This window comes from Protopterus annectens, chromosome 2.part2 (genome assembly GCF_019279795.1).
Source record: "Protopterus annectens isolate FY-2018-M chromosome 2.part2, PAN1.0, whole genome shotgun sequence".
Classification (NCBI taxonomy): Eukaryota; Metazoa; Chordata; order Ceratodontiformes; family Protopteridae; genus Protopterus; species Protopterus annectens.
This window is the reverse complement of record NC_056730.1, coordinates 889,216,403-889,234,697: the sequence shown is the minus strand read 5'-3', so window position 1 is coordinate 889,234,697 and position 18,295 is coordinate 889,216,403.

Genomic DNA, 18,295 nt, shown 5'->3' with positions numbered 1-18,295 from the left:
TTTGGCAATATCCAAAAGGCCACAGGTGACAGGTGAAAGCCATCCCTAGTGAAGCATCATGTCTTGTCAAGCATGTCATCCCAGGCTGACAGGCATTGGATCCCCTTTCACTGACACCAATACTTAAGCCAATTGTTGTAATTGATCATCTTGTCTTCATATTGTGGCATCATACTTGGTGATGGTAGGATGATACTCAAGGTCATCAAGTTTGCATATACTACATGGTGGTAAATGCAGTTTAGCACTACCTTACATTGCTTAACGCAATCATGCCTCAGGTGGTGCTGCTGGGTTGCCTATGTCGGATGCACATACTACACTCCCTGCACATGTTTGAAAGCAGGTTGTGTCAACTTAGGCATCCATTTCACTATATGTGGGAGTCAGAGAGAGGTATCATTTTCAGGGTTCCTACTGAGCCAGTGTATGTGCTATGCGTTGCCTCTTTGCCAAGGCCAAGGCATATTGGGCATGCCTCCTTTTGCCTACTGGGGCAGGCCTCAGGTTGTTCCTCCTCCGAGTCACGCTCTGCCTGTGATGGCCTTGGCAATGATGGGGGGCTGTTTGGCCCAGGCCTATGCTGGTCCTGCTGCAGCTGTTTTCACAGAATCATATTATGTAGCATGGCACATACCATGACAATTTGGGTACATGTAGTTGGTGAGTATTGCAAGGCTCCACCAGATGTGTCCAGGCACTGGAACCGTGACTTGAGCAACCCAAACACACGCTCGATTACATTTTGTGTTTGTGCGTGTGCCTCATTATGGCGTTCCTGTTCAGGTGTGAGTGCGTTTCTGATGGGTGTCATCAGCCACGGCTCCAGTGCATAGCCAGCATCCCCACTACGTGACCATGTGGGATGTCCCCATTGACAAATGTCTGGTACAGCTGCGTCAGATGCCAGATATGGGAATCATGGTAGCTTCCAGGGCAGCCAGCACACACATTCATTATTATGCCCTGGGCATCCACACGACCTGGCAGTTGATGGAGGGGAAGCCCTTGCGGTTAATGTAGGCCCTACCCCGCTCACCGGCTGGTGCTTTGATGTGTATATGCGTGCAGTCTATTGCACCCACTACCTCAGGCTATTCTGCTATTTGCTGGAAGAGACGCATATTGCTGGCCAATACCTCATGGGAATTGGGGAAATATACATGATCACCGACATGTGCTGACATGGCATCCAGGAACTGGTGCAGTACCCTGGATGCTGATGCCTGTGATATCCCAATCATATCACCAGTTGGTCTCTGGAAGGTACCTGTTGCTAGTATACTTAGGCCAACACATACCTTGGTTTCCACTGGGATGGATTCCCCTCTGTTGGTTCTGTGTGTGAGGTGTGGCCTGCACAGCTCAACAATTTGCTGCAAGAGGTCTCTGTCCACTCTATAGCACTCCACTATCTCCAGCTCATGTAACCCCTGGTAGGTGACCCTGGGCCTGTACACTCTTCTCCGTCTCCTCACTGTGGGTTGTCCGGCAGCATTTGCATTGTCACCACCCTCAGCATGTTGCATATGTCGCCTTATAACAGCAATGGCAGCCCCTAGCATTTTTTGTCTGAGTGAAGCTTTTACAGTTTTCACTTCTAGTAGCTTACTCCAGTGTTGCAGTGTCTCTTGAGAGAAACAAACTGCACTGTTGTTTGCAGAGTTTAAGTGCTGGGCTGGGCTAGTGTTCTGCCTGTGTAATTGTCTGATTCCGATAGGTTGCACCTGCTAGCTCTACTAGTATTCCCTGGTAGCTTCCTACTATTTGTTGTGCTTCCTTTTTCCTTTCTGTTTCCTCAGGAGGGAGCGATGCGCATACAAGTGCAAACACGCTCACAGCAGCTCACATGCTGCACACATGCTTAGACAGACTAATACTTGCTTATTCGGGTTAAAACGCATGCAAATATGCTTACAGGTCTGTAAACAGCCTTATACATGCTTACTCCGGCTCAAACGCACGCACTCACGCTTCCACGCGCGCACTCTGTCTTACTCGAGTTTACAGGCACGCACATGCGTGCATACCCACTTAGCAAGAAATTTTGGTGTTATCCACAGTATACACCTTCCATTTCTTGTCTTTCCCTGGCCTACCTGTTGACACACCTCTTTCCATGATGTATAACTGACAGCTAACACATGCCACTCTGCTCCAATGAGCTTCACTACTTTCATACATACCCCCATTGTGATGTCACCTATCTCCTACTCTGTTATTCCCCATATCCTACTCCTGCACTCCACTGACTGTGCTCATTTGCTATGTAAAAGTGCGATTCACTATCCTAACACTCAATTACATAGGATTGCCTACTAATGCTTGGTTACATGTCTTAGACTGGGCTTCTCCCCTTAGCAACCCCTACTCGGTGGCCATGTTGTCTTCAGCCTGCTATTCCCTTACATTGTAATTTAATAATTTTCATAAGTTTTCTTATTTTATGGTTTTTATAGTGCACCCCGTTTGTGCGGTGCTGCGCTACTCTTAAACGTCGGAAATCGCCGAAAAAAAAAGTATTTTTATTTTAATTCTGCATCTGGGAACATTTCCAATGGCCGTATATTTGGCCATTGGCATGCTTCCTCAACCATATGCAACCTTTATTTGGAACTGACAAGGCTCCATTGTGCTATTTGCAGAACGGTACTCAGTTGTCAACTGAGTACATTTCTGCAACTAACATGGCTCCTACTCGGACAGGTTTGTGCTTCCTGGATCACACATTTACCTAATTTGCATGCCTTTCGGCTGCAAGTGAGGTAATTTGCATATCCCAGCCCTGTCCGTGTAGAAGACATTTTTGGAGCTCTCTTACACGCTCCTACAGGCTGTTCCTGGATCGCTCGTCGGATATGATGGCTGCATGGAGTCTTACTCTACTCGTACACTCCGTGCAAGCCATCGTGAATCCAGCCCTGAGTGCTTTCACTCTCGTTTATGTTAACCAGAACTTCATCATGAAGCAAAGGTAATTGTGAAAATGCTCAGAAGATCATACACAGAAAGAGATTTTTCTGTTTTTACTAAAAAATGTTAAAGTACAGTAACAAACCATAAATCAGATTAGCCCTAGATATAGTTGTCATTATGACTTTACATAACAATTAAAGTACTTCCTCCATTAAGCTTTCTAGTCACAATATTTTAGTAAATCTTTCAGCATAGTCTATAAGTAGAATATATTGCAGCAAACTGCATCTTATACAGAATCCTTCCCTTTTCAACTAAGTTATCATAGCTCATTCCCATCTGTCTATATCTTAACATCCTCCTGCATAACACCAAAAGAGCTTTTCTCTTACATGACAAATGAATCATCTAGTTCCCTTATTTTCAATGTCTGACCATTCTCCATTATCTGACTCTGTTATATCATATTACAACCTACACTGCCTACCTCTCTTACACCTACCGTTGCATTTTTCCCTTCCTTAGCTCACCTGTTCCCAGCACCATATACCTAAATGATCCACTAGCCATTTTTTCTCTCTAAACCACATGCCACTTTTATCCTAAGACAATACAGTACTATTAACAAAATATCCACCTTTAATAGTGTTCAACACTTAACCTCTTTCAATAAGGAAAATTTCATGGAAACACCAAAACATTGTGAATGGCCTCCCTTAAAATATCTACAACTAAATGATGCTGTTAACTTACTCAAGTCATCCTTTCTAAATATATTAGAACAACAAGCTTCAATTAGAAACAAAATAATTAAAAGCAACTCTGAAACCTGGTTTAAAAAGGAAACAAAACCACTTATATTACAAAGAGACTGTGCTTGGAAACTATGGAAGCAAAATAAAACCCAAGCAACCCATAGCAAATTCAAACAACTGAGGAAATCTTATAGGTTCTTAGGTTCATAGGTGTTTACTAGGCTAATGGCCCTGGAGCCTTTACACGCCTAGCCCATACAATTACCCTGGCATCATGCCACCCAACCTTAGTTCCTAGTGCCTCTGTCGAGTAGAGCCACTGGAGTGATCCCCGGGGTGAGTTTTCTATTTCCCATCCACTCATCAAGATTTCTCTTGAAGAGGGCCAGTGAGGTGCTCTGTTTGACATGTATGGGAAGTCTATTCCATAGCATGGGCAGTCCCTGGGTTATGAACCTGTCCCTCCAGCATGTTCTGTTGATTGTGGTAATGAGGTTGAGGTCTCTGGAGCGTGTGGTGAGGAGGGATTGGGATTTCTTTGATGTAGCATTTCTAACAGAGCTAGGTCAGACATGGCTTTGTAAGTCAAGCAGAGATCGCCTCTAAGTAGGCAATATGAGACAGAGAATAGTTGGAGTTTTTTGAGTCTGTCCATATAGGACAAGTGTTTAAGGCCTAGGATCCTCTTTGTGAGGTACTTTTGTGGCCTCTCCAGTTGTTGCAGGTGTCTAGTGAGGTACATGCCAAATGGGGCATTGTACTCGATGATTGGCCTAATGAGGGAAGAGTAGAGGGAGACAATGACCTCTTTCTTCCTGGATGCAAAACCCTTAGTAATGAGATGTGACATGTAGAAGGACTTTCTGACCACAGTGGCAATGTGGTGGTCAAAAGAGAGGTTGCTATCAACCTGTGTTCCCAGATCTCTTATAATGCCTTCTGTGTTCAGTGGACTACCATCAATGTGGTAATTCAAGGGAACCAGGTTTTTCTCAAAGGGGATGAAGACACATTTTTTGGCATTGAGCTTAAGGCCATGGTTCTGACACCAGTCGTTGGTCTCATTGAGGCCTTTCTGTAGGATGTCAACATCACTTGGGGAGTTAATAATAGCTCCCAACTTGCAACCATCTGCGAACTTTGTCAGCCAGAGTCCCTTTGTGTCGGCCTGGACTTCAAAGAAGTAGATACCAAACAGGAGATTACCCAGGACTAAACCCAGTGGGACTCCACTCATGACTGGTTGGCAGTCTGACTTGAATCGGCTACTTTCACACTGTGGGTTCTATCTGTGAGCCAGTTTGCAACCCACCTAGTGATATAGAGGTTGATGCCAAACTAAGTTTTTCTATGATTCCTGAGTGGGGAATGGTATCAAAGGCCTTGGCCAGATCAAGGTAGGCTGTATGAACCACCTTACCTTCATCCACAGCAAAGAAGGTGACCAATTTGAGCAGGCATGATCTACCCTTCACAAAACTAAACTGTGTAGGATCCAGAGTTTGGAGAGTCCCTATATCCTTGCATGAAAACCAAAATAAAATCAGACAAAAACCTGCTATCTTAACCTTGAACACAGACACCACAATAATCCTAAACCTTTCTGGAAATCCATTAGCAAGCTAGTTAAACCACCCCAATTCCTAATTCTACTAAATCTAATAACTCAATGGCAAACCAGTTCAACTCTTACTTTATCCACTCTGTCCTTACTTTACTCAATAATAGCTCCACACCACTCTCTTTCCTAACATTTCTACATAACCATAATACTACCTTTTCCTTTCAACCTGCTCCCATCTCTACCATATAAAAACCCTGGGTCTATATTAGATCAGCGAACGCTTAAAAAGTGAACGCTGATTGATCGAACTTATGTGAGCGAATGTTTAAAATATCGAAGCAACAGAAACCCAAATTTTTTCCTAGGGAAAGAACTCAGTTGTCCGTTTCTGTTGCTTCGATATTTTCAGTGCTGTGGTGGAAAGTTACGAGTCAGATTCAGATAAGTGTGCGATTATGTGGATGTTAGTGTTAGGGCGGGTTAGGTGAGTTAGGGTTAGGGCGTGGGTTAGGTATGTGTGCAACTGTGTGGATGTGAGGGTTAGGGCGGGTTAGGTGAGTTAGGGTTAGGGAGCAGGTGAGGTGAGTGTGCGATAGTGACGGACCTTAGGGTTAGGGTTTGGGTTAAGGTAAGTGGATAGTTAGTGATGTGTTTATAGTTTAGTGTAGGGTTAGGTGTCAGATTTTAGGTGTATGTGTGTGGATTGCTGTTTGTTTGGTGTGCTTGCGTTGTGTGCATGTGTTTTGGATCAGTGATTTTTTTCCCTAGGAAAAAAATCACCAGTTCGAGATTGTAAGCTTTCGCTTACATAAGTTCAATCAATCAGCATTCGCTTTTTTAAGTGTTTGCTGATCTAATATAGACACAAAACCCCTACTGAATTTTAAATCCTCTACCTTAGCTGCTGATAACATTCCTGTTGGGTATTTTACCACTGTAGCAGAATTACTATCATAACCTATAGCCATTCTCATCAATCGATCCATAACTGAAGGTATAATACCTTCTCCTGCAGCACAGTATATATATATATATATATATATATATATATATATATATATATATATATATATATATATATATATATATATATATATATATATATATATATATATATATATATATATATATATATATATATATATATATATATATATATATATATATATATATACATATATATATATATATATATATATACACACACACACACACACACACACACACACACACACACACACACACACACACACACACACACACACACATATATATATATATATATATATATATATATATAGATATATAAATTTGCTGGACATATCACAACATGGATTCATACAAGTGATGTTTACTCTAAATAGTGTAGCAGACTTGTTACCAAAGCTATCATTGAAACCATACTCATGCTGGTATTATTAAACACTTAGTTGATGTTTAGAAAAACAGATATATTGTAAGGTGGTTCAAACATTGTCAGAGTAATGCATAACAGGGAGAAGTCCTGTTGAGGAACTACTCAAAACAGGCTAAAATAAGAACAGGAGTCCCTCAGAGACTGGTATCAGGTCCCATTCTTTTTTAATATAGACGTTGCATCTTTTCCAGTACAGATGTATGCTATATCTCAAAGTATGTAGATGACATAAAAATAGAAGCAGTTGTCTCATCAAATAATGATATGGACATGATTAGTGAATATTTTGACAGTTTTATCATCTGGTTGAAGCATTTAGGCCTAATATCTAGCTTACAATAATGTAAGGTTATACCATCAGTTAGTTATGTACAACAAAAACATTATTTCTATATGGCAAACTATCCAGCTCCCTGTTTTCTTTCCTGAACCTGTAAATGAGGGAGAAATTATATTCAATACCTTGGATCTCAACAGACAACTCAGGTACTATCTTGACCGAACTAAATCTTTCAGATCATTGGATCAATTGTTCATTTCTTCTCAAGGACAGAAGAATAATCCTGTGTTGTTTTATGGAGTTCTGGATGTTTGACTAATAAACTTCTTTTGGTGACTATTTGGAGACTACTTGATTCGTTACCATCGTACAACTTTTTGAACTGCTGGAGTGTGTTTTTGTTATCTATCGAGAGTCTGTAGGAGGATACCCTTCATTGTACAGCTAGCAGGCTTGGTCAGATTATTAAGGACAGAAGAAGGGACAACCGGTGTCAACAAAAACTATTTCCAAATGATTGTTATACTCAGCATGACAAATTTATTCCAAGCAGGGTCAAGGCCCACTCGAAAAGGACCTTGGCTTCTTCTGTCACTTTCTGGAAAGGGTTGGATTCGAGATGTATTCTAAAAGCTGCTACATGTATATATTATATATATAATTCATGGTATGTGTGTTTAAGGCATTTTGGTTTAGGCTGTGAGGGTATGTATATGCATTGGTTGGTGCTGATCAGCTGTTCTAACTAGTAGGGTGGATCAGCTGACTGATGTTCATGTTATATACTGTGTTTTGAATATCTAATTGCATCTGAAGAAGTCTAGCTATCTAGCCAGACGAAAAGCGCTTTATGGAATTAAAAGTTTGCATTACTTGCTTGCAAGTTCATGGATTTATTCTTTTTGTGGAGTTTGAAATGGAAAAGAAATTAAAGAACACTGTAACTTAATAAAATACACAGTCTGAAAATGTTCAGTCCTTCAGTCAGTCATATAGTAAAGCCAATCTCTATATCCGATAATGTATAATTTCTGTTGTGCAGTGTCATCACAATTCTTGAATACTTCATATTCCCCTTCAAAAGGAGACTTCCCAGTAACTTCTTCTCATCTTCAGCTTGCTATAACTGAGTGTGAACTATCTCATGCTACTGTATTCAGCTGTAACCTCCAGCTTCATCCCCTTGCACACTTCATGCGTAGTTGCAAATTTGAGTTGATCCTGCTAAATACCTCAATGCTTTATGATTGTATATTTATTTAAACACACACACACACACACACACACACACACACACACACACACACACACACACACACACACACACTCTGCCCTTTCTCTCATTCCAAGCTCCCAGATGTCCCATTTTTATCAGAAGCTTTATTCAGACGAGTTGACACATGCTGAATGCCAGACTTCTCTTTGTCCTTCTCCCTGGAAACAACAGCAAATCTGCACACTGATATGGTCAAGGGGTAGCATGTTTGGTGAATGATCACCACTTCTCTTTGTCATTCCCTACAACATGCTGCCCTGATTGCTGTAGCTCCTTCTCCTTCAGTGAGGAACAGCCTCTTAACTCCTCCTGTTTGGGACTTGCAATTCCTAGCAGCCCTAGTAGATCCTTCCCCCTTCCTTGCAACTTGTGACCCTGACCATCCTGTAAACTGTGCACCTGCACAATAACATTAATCACAGTCAACTATCTGCACAATCACTACCACATCTATACAATGCATTTCTATCTCCATTCAACAGACATGCAGCCCCTTCACCATATCAGCATGCAGCTTTGCTGCTGTTTCCAGGAGAGACCTGCATTACTGAGTCATACTCTGTCATACCACTTGCAATTCTGAAGGGTATACCAAACAGACCTGCCAAAGAGACCACAATTCCTCACTTCAAGTTAAAAAAATCAATAAAAGTAACTGTACTTAACACATATTCACTTCCACAGTAAAGTCATCTGCAATTTTCCTGACTTCCAGGTGACATTATATTCTGCTTTAGTGGCACATGCTTTACTCGGCATTATTTCATTGCAAAACCGCAGCACTTTACAATAAGTTGCCTAGGCTTGTACAGTCACAGCACCCTCTGGCCAGTTCTCTGGGCTCTGTCTACACATTACTCCAACTCCTGTTTTTCACTTTAATCATCTGTCAGCCAAGTTTCTATAAGAGATAGCATTTGTAGTCTTCACATTTTCATACCAGACATAATTTTACAAGCACTCTTCCAGAAGAATGCTCTTGACTAACACAGATCACATTAACTTTGTTTAATCTTCTAATCACTTCCATCTCCACATTGCTTCTCTCAGCTTTAATAACCACTGCCTTTAATAAACCACCTTCCTCCTGAATAACAGACAATTCACTTTGCCCGGCCCATATGTCCAAAGAAAGACTGTTCAACTTACTAATAATTGCACCAATTCTTTTCTATCTCCCTTATCCATGATGACAAGGCAGTTCTCAGAGGGCACATGGCACCTTTGCAAACAGGCTAGAATCCACCCATAAAACTGTCTTTTCACCTTGCCAGATGTGCCATTTACTAACTGCTAAAGTTGCAGCATACTAGTTCAAGCTACCATGTGGTCAGTGGCTCAACAGTACCCCTTCAGAAGGATTTTTTTTTAACATAGTGAACATCTCTTTCCCAAATCTGGTAAAATCTATCCACAAACAAAAACATAGACTGATAACTAAGAGCGTGGAGTAAAGCAATTTCAAAATTCGAAAAGAAAAATACTCCAAGCTACCACGAGTAAGGAATAATAAATGTATTTATTAGTAGAGATGATGAGCGCTTTCGAGGTAATCCAATACCACTTCTTCAGACCACATATAAACATAAAACCATATATTTAAAATAAAAAAAAAAAACAATCAAAATTAACAACTAAATCACATGTAAAAAGATTAATATAAATACATGGAAATGGAAATAGATATCAGCACCAATGGAAATAAGATTACAGACCAGCTCTATTAAGGTCAAGGTTAAAACAACCAATCAAGAAAGAAAGTAATAAAAAATGTACATGCCCCCTGTGACGGATAACACCAAGCACTATGAAGTACTACCTCTTAAATGGAGGAAGACACACCACCAATCATCACCTTGCATTAGAGAAATACCTCAAAGCAGAAACAATATAGGTCGGGCAGGTACAACCATGTCCAACCACTTGTAGCTTTTCATATCAAACACATAATTGGGTAAGCAAAAGTAGTCTTATCCAATTAAAGAGAACCAAAGATTAATGTGAAGTGTATACTGACATGGCCAGATCTAAATCCATAAATAAAGAACAAACAGATCTGTATCTGTGAAAAACCATTTCAAAAAATGTCCAAATAAATTCTAAAAACTTACATAACAACTAGATATAAGAAATTATTGACAGAAAACTAAAATAAAATAATATAAACAATGTTTCTATAAGTCAGCTAAATTACCCCTTCCCATATAAAAGAAGTTGCTAATGCATTAAAAACTACATGATAAACATATTAGAATCAAACAAAACCAGGCATACACTGATTGCCGTATTGAAAACCAAAAAAACAGCAATGAACAATGATGCATAGTCTTATTCTAGTGTCTTGGAGGTAGTATACAATTGGTGCATCCCTTCTAACCATGTAGCACCAAAGGCAGCCTATCAGACAGCAAATCCTAGCATGTCAACCAATGAGGAGACAAGCAGGTAGCCCAGAACCAAAGACGGCATCTACAAAAATACAACTAAAGAGTCTGACATCTTAGTGTAAAGATCTAATGGTTACAACCCATTCCAATCTAAACCAGGGAAACTTTTACAGAAAACTAGAATAGAACAAGAATCTGAGAACAACATTCCTATGAATAAAGTATACAACATGATCCTGCACATAACAGAGTTGCTGATGGATTTAAAACTGCCTCAAGATAGACATAATAAAATCAAATAAGACCAAATTAAAAACAAAAAGACAGCATCAAAACATACATGCATAGTACTGTAATATTGTAGGAGTACTTATCTAACTGGTACACCTATTAAAACCATAGAGCATCAAAAACAACCTATCAGAAAGCAACAACCTAACATGTCAAACATAGGGGAAAAGCAAATAACCCCAAACCAAATACAGCACCTAAAAAGGTGGCTATAACTTTGAATTTAAACTAATGTTTCAGGGGACATGCTTTCAAAACAGACTTAAGAGAGACTCTTTCATTGAGGCTTAGATCGATAAAGGTTTCAATAGCAAAATCCATCTTTGTTCTATACACTCAGTCTTATTCTCCAGCTCTGTCACCAATACTACTACAAGTATGATCTATCTTTTTTCACCAGAAGTGATTCACTCTGTTTATGGGCTTTGCATTTGTTTCCTCAATTGTGTAATCATTGAGTTAGCATATATATAATTAAGGGGAATTGTGAGCAATGCTACCCAATATTGGAGGTAAAGCTCCCTATGAAGAGGCCCATGATTGCATGCTGTTGTGACTTCTGGTTTTATTTTTATTCCTGTAAATGTAAAATTTTTTGTCAGTTTTTCTAATACATGTGAAGAAGTCTGTTTTATAGCTGACATGCTTTTATTGATGTTGTAGATTATGTGTAGCAACCACACTTTTGAGTGTTACCTCTGCTGTAATAAAGTAAATGCATAATTCTGAATATGAGCAGTCTTGGTAATCATTGTGTAACTAAACAGGGACTAGCTGCACCAACATCAAATTGTGCTAAAGTTGACATTTGTAATACATTTTATAACTCTCTTCACAGTAGTAATGTTTCTTTCTTTTTTTATTTTTTAACACCTTTATTGAATTATCACTTGCGACATAGGCACATTTACATTTATATAAAAGTAATCAAACTGTAAAATCCAAGCTAGTACCTGGGAAAGGGAAAACATAGTGCTCTCTCACTTTTAAAGTCCAAACTTTAATACAAAGCAAGCCAACACATAAACATTTTACAGACACTGTGTTGTCGTCCCTATTGCACAGACATCCGCATACAAAGTTCAGTTTAGTGAAATGAGATTCAGTGAAATGATTTTTTAGTAATTTGAGTTTTTAGTAAAGTGGTTGGGGTGAAATTAAATTCACTGAAATGAGAGTCAATGAAAGAAAGTAGACCTGATATACATATATATCTATATATATATATATATATATATATATATATATATATATATATATATATATATCTATATATATATATATATATATATATATATATATATATATATATATATATATATATATGGGTCTACTTTGATTAATAGTAATTGCACTTACCCAAATTTCAAATAAGCAAGACAACTTCAGAGAAAACTTAATGTACCCCGAGTAATGAATCACCAATATTATATACAGGGAAACTAACCACATGGCCACCAGGACACAAAAAAAAAAAAAAAAAAAAAAACGCAACTTAAATGCATGGAAGTTCACCCCCCCACATGCCACAACTAAACATACCAACTCTGAGATTGCATTACACTGGGGAACAGGGCACAGTTCACCATGGTGGCCAAGTGGTTAGTTTCCCTGTACAAAATATTGGTGATTCATTAGTTAGGTAGATTAAGTTTTTGCTGAAGTTGTCGATTATTTGATATTTGGGTAAGTGCAATTTGGCTTAATCAAAGTACACCCCTATATATATATATATATATATATATATATATATATATATATATATATATATATATGTATATATACACACACACTCACACACACACACACACACACACACACACACGCATGTATGTGATAGTCAACACCGAGGAAGCACTCAATAGATGGAATTAAAATAAAAATGTTTTTTGCCCACCTCCACCCTTCATATCCCCTGCTAATTATATATACCAACTCAAAGCTTGCACTACAGTGGGGAAAGGGCAAATTCCCAGACCCCACTCTACAGTCTAACACAGAAAGCATCAAAAAGGCTGAAAAAAAAGTCTGCAAGAGCAGTCCCTCTTATAGACTGCAACCATATTATATATATATATATATATATATATATATATATTTATTATATACAGATATAGATATATGTAGATTCATATATATATATATATATATAGATATAGATATAGTACCACAGAATGTGAACAGATAAATGCTTACCTGTGTTACTCCTTTACAACTAGCAGGTTAGGTAGTATAAACATTCCACTGTTAATATTATAAATACATGGCAGAAAACACCCAGGCACGTCACATGAGCCAAACTGTGAATGGAATTGCATTTCAGAATGTCATTAGTTACAAATAACATATAAAAACAAAAAGTGGAAGCCATTACGTGTGTGCTTCCTCTGCCCTCTGCCCTTGGCATTGTTGCTGTTTAAAAACTGGTATACAATCTATTAGAAGACATACTGGCAAAATGTTCAGACAAGTATCATATTTGAAAGAAGAATCATACAGTGAAACGCCACTAAATCTGTACCCCATTTACTCAGCTGTCTTGGTTTGGCATCACTAGGTATCTCTGTGGGCATGTGGACAGCTGTGATAAGAGTGCTGCTTGGGCAATAGTAAGCTAGTCCAGGAAAATACTCTTATGCGAATCATGAAACAGGACAGAACAGAAGATAAGTGCTCAAAGTGTGTGGAGTTCTTGGTTGGAGATGGTCATGTTTCCCCACATAAAGTCATTTCAAAGAAGCAGGAAAGCCCAAGGTGGGAATTCAGTGATTAGATAATTGCATGTAATGATGAGATGGTGGTTAGACAGATGGAAATAATGAACAGATGGTGATAAGACAGATGTATGTAATGATGAGTTGGTCCACAAATCTTACAGCTGGCAGTAGTTTTTATGGATGTTCTTCTTGGGGGGGTGGTCCTTGTTAGCCCCAAGTGAATGGTTATTAGCACTCCTGATGTTTCAGTCGTCTAAGGCAAAGGTGATTTTTATTCCTCATTTAAAAATTAAACATTATCAGGAATTCAAGAATTTGTAGGTGAATCTTGCTAAATGTATTGTTATTCCAAGATTCAGTATAACAAATGCTCTTTTTACAGAAATTCATTTTGAAATGTGATTTGATATTCTTTTTTTGGAATATGTCAAATGCATTTTCAAGAAGTGAAGTATCATGTTTTTCCAGTCACATGTGTTTTAACTCCACTGCTGTAGAAACAATTGAGTACTAGTTTGCACCTTCAGTTTGTAACCTGTCATTTCAATTGTTCTTCCAGCTAGAGCACAACCACTCATTTGGGTTATTTAGCAAGTTAACCTATATTTAGCCCATCTCAGAGTGCTTGCAGGCTGGATGTAATTATATTATCTGTTTAGTAACCAGGAAATCCACCTGGATATACAGACCCTTTTCATTGGCGACACACAAGCAATGTCTAGTTAACTGACTTGTTCAAGATCACGCAGTAAGCAAGTAAGGGTTGAGGAGAATCAAACCTTATACCATAGGAACTACAGCACTTTGCTGTAAACCTCTCAGCCAACCGCTAGACAAACAATTCAAGGTCTTGATCACACCTGATATCAATTTACTTGCCATTCAGTCAAAAGTATATACTTTATTTTTATCATATGAAGAATGGACCATATTAGGTACATTTTTTTTTATTTTCAGCATTCAACAGCACATACAGTAATTATTGTTTGCAAAAACAAAGAGAAAGTGGTAAGTATAGGTAAGAAATGAACAAAAGAACAAATATATGCAAAGGACGAACTTTCTAACCAACACTGCTGGTATTAACACTTTATTAAAAGAGAGTATAACAATTGGTAAGCACTTTTACAATCTATGTTACTCCCTGAGACCAAATACAAACATCACATACAAGAAACCATTTAAATAGTATTAAAAAACCCACTCAAACAAACCAGCTCAATGACAAAGATCACATGATCTAAGAACTGGTCTTAAAGATATATTATCTATGCTATGCTGATACATGCCACTGAACACATATATTTTCTCCTTACTGCTGAGGAGAAGACCAGCAATATTGAACACTTCTATCATGTAGCGTGCTACCCTGAAGTACTGGGTGCCATAGATTGCACTCATGTACACATCAAGGCACCACCAGATGAGCTGGGTTGAATCTATATTAACCACCAGGGATACCAGTCCATCAATTGCCAAGTTGTGTGGAATACCCAGGGCATTATCTTGAATGTATGTGCTGGCAACCCTGGCAGTTATCATGACTCCCATATCTGGCACACATCACAGCTGTAGCAGCTGTACCAGATGTTTGCTAGGGGGGACATCCCACAAGGCCATTTACTGGGAGATGCTGGCTATGCCCTGGAACTCTGGATGATAACACCCATCAGAAATGTACACACACTGATGGAAGAATGCCATAATGAGGCGCATGCACATAGGAACATCATAGAGTGTGTGTTTGATCTTTTGAAGTCATGGTTCCGGTGCCAAAATATATCCAGTGGAGCACTGCAGTATACTCTATGCACATGTACACAGATATTCACAGTTTGTGCTATGCTGCACAATCTGATCCTGCAGAAACAGCTGAGGCAGGATCAGCAAGGGGAATGGGCACAACCCCCCCAATGCCTAGGTCACCAGAGCCACAGTCACAGGAAGACTCGGAGGAGGAGCCTCCAACTGCTATTTCTGCAGGTAGATGTAAGTGTGCCCAGTATGCCCTTGCTTTGGCTAAGAGATAACACATAGCACATGCACTGACCACCTTAGGGTCTTAATACCTTCCTCCTACTCACACACACACATATATTAAAATTGATGTCAGGCAACTCACACAACCTTTATCTATACATGTATTGGCTGTGTACTGCTTGCATCAGACAGATTCAGCCCTGAACTAATGCTGTGTCAACTGGTGCATTTGCAAGGTAAGGCCTGAACCTAGACTGCAGTGTTGAAAACTATATGTAAATATGTAGTGGTGCTATTGTAGATAACTTAAATTAACATGTGAGTGCACACACTTATATTACCACTATGTTACCATATGTAATTTTGTATGCATCAGGCATGATACATTCACACAGACCAACTACAACTGAATACTGTTACATCATGCAGGAGAGAAGTTAGGAAGTGACTCTAGTCCATTGCGGTTTCTGACTTCAGGCTAGTTTGTATCCTAACAGTAAATGTGTTTTCCCTCGCACACAAAAACAGGATTGTAAAACAGAGAGATGTATAGTTTTAATCATAATAATGACATATATTGTGTCTACTAACTGGTTTGTGTCTAAATATACATCATAGCAGTACTTGTACAATATACAGTGCATGGTTTGTTAGCAATGTACACTTTTTTGAAGGTGGTTGTGTCTGGAATGACTGCAGTTTTGGAAAGCCACTTCTGTGGCCAAAAGGACTAAAACAGCCATTCTGCTTGGTGAAGCTTTACTGGTGTTTAGTGTTCAAATCATGATGTAAGTTGAAGTTTCAGAGGCGTCTTTTGCAATAGTTAGTGTTTTTTACAGAATGTGACTCTGTCCCATAATGTTTACATCTTCATATTTTTATTACAAATTTGTGCAATGCTTCATGTGCTGAAAATAGTTTTAATAGTGCCTAAATATTTTGCACGAAGCACAAAAATGCACAAAAAGGAAATAAGCAGATAAGACTTATGTCAGATTCTCAATAGCAGACACTGGCTACATTCAATTATTGTCCATAGAAATTGTGAAATCATGGCCTGGAGTAGTAATAGGAGTGGGCTGCAGTAGGACGCATGCATTACATAATAGAAAGGCTAGATGTCAGCAATGCGCCACGTGTTAGCACACTGCTTACTTACGTGTAAATATGTAAAAGAGGGAAATGTGCATGTGTGTACACTTAGTGCAATAATCCTTGCATTTTTCCTATGCAAAATAACATAGTTCTCAACTGTCCAAATGTATGAAGAATGTCCATATTTTTACATACTATTTGTAGTCTGTTCCCCATAAAATATTGGTTTCTACAAAAGTATTTTTAAATCATTGAGAATGAAGTCGGAAAATAATGACTTACATTTCATCAGCAGGTTTGATGCAGTTAACAAAATGGTGGCAAATAAACTACCTGTTGACAATGATGAAGCAGTGCTGAGCCTGAACACAACTAATGTCATCTTATCCTTGAAAAGGGTCAACCTGAGGAAAGCAGCTGGCCCAGATAACATCATGGGTAGGGTACTATGGGAATGTGTGAGAGATCTGGCACCAGTACTTACAGACATCTTCAATGCTTCTCTGCAACTAGTCAGTGTACCAAAATGCTTCAAGAAGATGACCAGCATTCCCTTACCCAAGAAACCACAACCAGCAACTCTAAATGACTGCCAACCAGTGGCTTTAACCTCGACAGTGATGAAATGCTTTGAGAAGCTGGTTAAAGATCACATAGCCTCAAACATACTAGCAACTCTGGACACATTGCAGTTTGCATACAGGATGAACTGTAGTACAGCTGATGCCATCTCCTTAGCAGTCCATAAAACTCTGACCCACTTGGAAGGCAAGAACTGCTATGCAAGACTACTACTCATAGACTTCAATTCTGCCTTCAATAAGGTCATCCCTCTGAATCTGTTAATGAAACTACCACAGCAGGGCATCAACTCTCACTTATGTAAATGGAATCTAAGCTTCCTCATGGAAAGGCCTCAAAGGGTTTGTATGAGTGACAACAGTTCCAAAAGCATAACACTGAATACAGGAGTACTACAGGGATGCTTCTTAATTCCTCTCCTATTCACCTTGCTGACACATGACTGTGTCGCCAAACATGAGTCCAATAAAATCATCAAATTCATGGATGACACCACGGTCATAGGTCTGGTCAGAGACAGAGAGGAGACAGCTTACAGGAATGAGATAGAACATCTGTTGGGCTGGTGTGACAACAACTTAACACTGAATGTCAGCAAGACTAAGGAACTGATTGTGGATTTCCGAAGGTCTCAAGAACCACACCAACCTCTAGAGATGAAAGGGATGACAGTGGAAGGGTCAAAAGTACAAAGTTTCTGGGAGTACGTATCACTGAGGACCTGTCCTAGTCAGTCCATGTATCTTACATGGTCAAAAAAGCTCAGCAATGCCTGCACTTCCTAAGGAAACCGAGGAAGGCAAAACTATCAAAGACCATCCTCCAAACTTTTTACAGGGGTACCATTGAAAAGTGTCCTTTCCAATAACATCACTGTCTGGTACAGGGCTGCAACACCTCTGATTGTAAGGCTCTTAGGCAAGCTGTAAGGGCAGCAGAGAAAATCATTGGTTCCTCTCTTGCACTCTAGAAGACATACATGAATCATGCTGCTTCAGTACAGCCATGAAGATATCCAATGATCCTTTGCATCCT